Genomic DNA, 5,513 nt, shown 5'->3' on the forward strand with positions numbered 1-5,513 from the left:
AATAGGGGAACTCGGTGTCACCCGGTATAGAGTCCGTGTTCGACCGTCTGCAACATCAGTGGTTCCCAATCCCAGTCTTTTTTCATTTCAAGTACCCCCATAATAACTTTTAAAAATGTGTGTACTTAGCCATGGTTCACATGACGCTCGTCTGTCATGGTATGACAGTCATGTTTCTGCACTAGTGTGTACTCGGAGTTACAGACCTGGCTGTTTGGATGGAACCCCCTCAAGGAACCCTGAGGGTCATTCCTAGGATCCCACTTTGATAATTCAAAGTTCTCTCAAACATTTTATGTTTGAACAAATAAATAATAATAATTATGATTATTATGATTATTATGATTATTATGATTATTATTATCATTGTTTTATAACACGGACCCCCATTTGTCCTCCATCAATTAAGTGAAAATGTTCAAAATTATTACAAATGTCTCACACATTTTCAAGATTTAAAAAATATATATATATTTTGATAGGCAAAGTATAATAGTGTTAAAATTGTTAAACTGTTCCTCATTTTGCTGGGGACCTGGAACCCCCTCAGTGACACCTTGGGAATCCCTGGACAATCCTAGACATTCTGTTCCAGTTTGATCAAATATGGTTTTATGCATAGAGTTTGGGTTTTATCTATCCATCCACCATCTTTGGTTTAATGCATGGCAGTTGGCATCCATATGCATTGCATTACTGCCATCTACTGGATTGTTACAGCTTCATAGTACAAACTCTTTCCAAAACCCTTTCATGGCATTGTCCAATTAAGTAAAACATAAGAGAACCTTTCCCACCACTGCATGACCTTGACCTTCCCTGAATATAACACACTGCCATGCACATTTTCAGCCCAATCTGACCGGGAGTGTTGGCTTGCATTAGACACACAGAGAACTTCAACTTTATTATATGGATTATTCTTATAGTTCAATCACTGGATATAGTAACATTTTGTAGCCCGGTGTTTAATAGATTAAAACGTTTACACCTTGAATCATACTCAATAAACATGAGTTCAAAGTTGTTTTTTGGTGGGAGGTTATTTCATAAGTGGGGGCATGGAATCTATAATACCATTAATTTCTGCATCATGCATGTCAGAATAGGTGTGTTGGGTTTCTTGGACATTCACATCCTCTTCCTTGTATTTAGCAACTATGACAAACAGATGGCAGCAGAGACCCAACGTACTGCAGATGGTATTCATTTTAGCTGTACTGTTCTTTATTGCAGTGGTTCTCAACCTTTTCAGGCCGTGACCCCCAAAAGAATCATATTTGAACTGGGGACCCACCACCCTGACAATGGAATGTCAGGGTGGGGGGAATGTGGAATGTATGTGGAATGTAGGAGTTGAGGCATTAAATGTAGTTTGACTCAGTTCCACAGAAATATTATGAAAATAGCCGATCTATAAGCTCACAACGCCTCGCGCTGCGAGGCGTTGTGAGCTTGTAGATCTGCAAAAACATTTGTTTTGCCTCTTTCTTATATTATTTGACAATTTGGCCAATTTTAGTGTGTTGATTAGTTTTAATGCTGTAATGGTATATATTTTTTGTATTAAAAAGGTCTTAAAAGTCATTGTCACTTCACTGTCATCTGGCAGACCCCCCCAAAATCACGTGAATCACTGCTTTATCGCAGCAGGCATTGGACTGCACACTTGCTTTTTGCATTCAATGCAATTTCTGTCTACAGAGATACAGTATGAGATTCAGTTATGAGGCTGCGGGAATCTGTTGATCGTTCCTGTTGTATTGTTTCAGTTAGATAAGATCCCAATCTGAAACATGCTTTTTGCTGATTACAATTGAACATGATGTAATGCCCAGCAGGTTCAGGTGCAGTCGGAGTAGTCATGACAACAACCTTTTAGGAACACTCTTATTGGTGACATTGCTCACCAAAACATCAAACCAACTCATATAAGCATTGCCTCACAGAGAGGAGGTGATTCATATTATCCCCTTTAAACCCAATACACATAAATGGTAACATATGAATGGCCATCAGTTACTAGTTACTGTAGATTTTGATTATTACAAAACATACATTAACCACTTCAGCTCTATATATATTTCAGCCATTTGGAAAATAGCAGATCTACAAGCTCACAATGCGATGCAACGCATTGTGAGCTTGTAGATCTGCTATTTTCAAAAAATATATATAAATTTGAAAACTTGTGAAATGGGACATTCTGCATAATGACTACTTTCTACTTTTGGTACTTTAAGTACATTTTGATACCAATACTTTTGTACTTTCACTCAAGTCAATTTTGAATTCAACTGTTTTATAACAGAGTATTTCTATATTTCAATATTGACACTTTTACTTAAGTAAAAAATGCAAGTACTCTTTCCACCACTGATGGCCATCACACAATACCATAACACATTCCCATAAGCAAATCATGAATAGCACAAAATCTAAATCCACACTTTACCACATGGGACACTAATAACAATATGGACTCAAAGTTGCTTTTGTAAACTAGGATAAGGAAAGAAAAAATGCATACGGTAGTAAATATATTTGTTCCATTCTTTGCCAGTTATTCTAGCCGTGAAATAGGCTAAAGCTTTTCTGACAGACATATAATATATAATGTAATGTATACTGTCACCATGCCCTGTGTATGGTGACAGAGAAAAACAACAGGCAATTTGGTTTTTACCCTGAAACGCTTTAGAAATACTCATTATTTACGTACATGTCTTCCACATTAAAGACCTGGCATTCTGGCAGTGTTATGTTTGATAATCTCTTCTACTAATGTCCTGAAACGCCGGAAAATGGTCATTATCTCAGTAGGCCTCTACACGTTTTCCACATGAAAGACATAGCATTCTGCCAGTGCGATGTTTGATAATCCCACTACTAATGGCTGTTTTCGTATCTGCTCACGGATACATCCTCTCTGATGAATTGACACGGCCTACATTGCAATACACTAGACCAGGGGTCTTCAACAGGGGGTCCGGGACCCCTAGGGGGTCCTCAGAGTTACTACAGGGGGTCCGCCAAATCTTTGTGTGATATGATGAGGCGTTGTGAGCTTGTAGATTTGCTATTTTTTGGAAAAGAGGTATGGAGGTGTAGAGGGAAAAAAGAGCAGACCAAGAAAACAAAAAAAGTTTAATCTGAAACACAATTTTATACAATATAGAGGGGGTCCCTGCTTCATCTGTCTCTCAGCTAGGGGGTCCTTGGCCTGAAAACCTTGAAGACCCCTGCACTAGACCAGTAGTTCTCAACCTGTGGTCTGGAACCCCAAGGGGGTCCCCCCACATGATTTTGGGGGGTCCCCAGACGACAGTAAAGTGACAATTTAAGGACTTTTGAGACCTTTTTAATACCTGAAAAAAAAGAAAAAAAGAAATGAATTGAAAAATGCGTGAGCTTGTAGAGCAGCTATTTTCACAATATGTATCTGTGGAACTGCTGCAAACAAAATTGAATTCCTCAACTTTTACAATTCCAAGTACTTGTCAGGGTGGGGCGGGGGTCCCCAGTTCAAATATTATTATTTTGGGGGGTCGCGGCCTGAAAAGGTTGAGAACCATTGGTATAGATTACATTAATGAATGAGGTGAGAGAACAAAGGGAACATGTGAGCTAGATGGAAGGTGGCTGAGGATCTGTCTGTCTTCTTCATGTAGAATATTTGTCACTTGCGCACAGTTTCTGCTCGCAGGACCTCTGTGTCTGTCACCTGGCAACCATCGTGTTGCTTAGATACAACACGCTGTTTCTTATTTCCAGTGGATCAAATAGAACCAGGGTTGAAAGACTTGTACATGTGAACAGGAGGAATTGTTGCGCACACGATGACAGTTCAATGACATTCAGTACTGATCATCCACAACTTGTGAAAACCATCTCATGGTAATATGTTACATTGAGAGACCAAATGTGTCACATTCTGTCAGAAATGAAGTGCGATGCATTGTTCAGATTCTTGTTTTCCCCCTAGGGATCACACACAAGCAGAACCTACTGTAACTGAGGGCTAAATTTGTCTTGTGAGCTTGTCGCTAAGTAAGCAGAGCTAATCTGGGAGACATTAAAAGATGGGCAACAGCACACACGCGTCTCAATTACACGCAGGGGGGCCGGGGGCACATTTTGAACTTTTGGGAGAGAGCTTGCATTTTGCATGCTTGCCTACTCTTTCCCTCACCGGTGCAGTGGTTCTCAAACATTTTCATGTCAAGCACTGCCAAATATTTGCCGGCAAACCCCCTCAAGGACCCCTGAGGGTTCCCGGACCACACTTTGAGAACCGTTGCACAAGTGAATATGGGCATAGTAGGGGCATAGTATCACAAGGATAGCATCAACACCCTCCAGACAGAGGACATGGTTTATCTTGAACAGGCGCCGACTCATCGCTTTCACAGAACCAGGGTGACCCAATTGAGCAAAGGAAAATGCCCATGACTCATAATGGTAATAAAATGTGTCACGTTCCCAAGATGACATCAGCACGTCTCTTCCCACACAGCAAAATCCCAAGAGAGTGTTGAAATTGACCTGTGTGTTGAATTTACAACTGGAACCCTAGCGGCCACTATTAGTGCAGGACCCAAAAGCCCCAAGGTTGACTTTACCCATGCAGGCCCTACAAGATGTGACATAGTTTTTTCAAATATTTAGGATGTCCCCTTCATGAAATGGATTGTCACAAGTTTAGCTTTTACTGCAAAGGTCATGAAATGTATCCATGAAGTGACTCACCACATAGGCAACAACAAAAAATGCCTACCCTGAAAGAAGGAGTTCCCAGTCAATCCTTTGCCATTTTCTACCTCCTGGTTGTTTTTACATCATACTTGTACAGATGGTCTACAGGTGGTGTAGACGATCTGTAAAAGTAAAAGTTTTACTTTTTTTTTACTTTTACTGCAAAATTCATGGAATTCATCCATGAAGTGACTCACCACTGCAAAAGAACGCCTTCCCTGAAAAGGGGAGTTCAAGGAAGTCAATCCTTTCTCATTTTCTACCTGCTGTTTGTTTTTACATCATACTTGCACAGATGGTCTACAGGTAATGTCCCTACATCCTAAAGCAACCAGAATGCCAATATTTGGTTCTATAGAGGATATGCGCATGCTTAAAGTGAATGGCACATCGAGTGGCAAATCGAGTGGCAAAGAAACATTCAAAATGAGTTTAACATTGTTTGATGTTGTTTAATGCAATCAGATATGACTTTTCTGTTTGGATGCATGGGCTGTCAAGGCCAGAAAGTATTTTTTGACACTCAGTAGGCATTCCTGCATAACTTCCGGGTTTGATGATGATGTCACACGCATATCCTCTATTGTGAATCAGCAGCCTTTTATATAATATAAGGCCTTATTAGAGGCAGTGTGACACAGTGTGTGGATCTTAAATGGAAAAAGAACAAATCACCGTAGTCTTATAAGCTTACACTTAAGAACAAACAAGTACAAGTCTGGAATTAAAAATGTACTTAAAAGTACACAAGTATTGGT

This window comes from Gymnoscopelus microlampas, assembly GCF_963454915.1.
Source record: "Gymnoscopelus microlampas genome assembly, chromosome: 23".
Taxonomy (NCBI): Eukaryota; Metazoa; Chordata; class Actinopteri; order Myctophiformes; family Myctophidae; genus Gymnoscopelus; species Gymnoscopelus microlampas.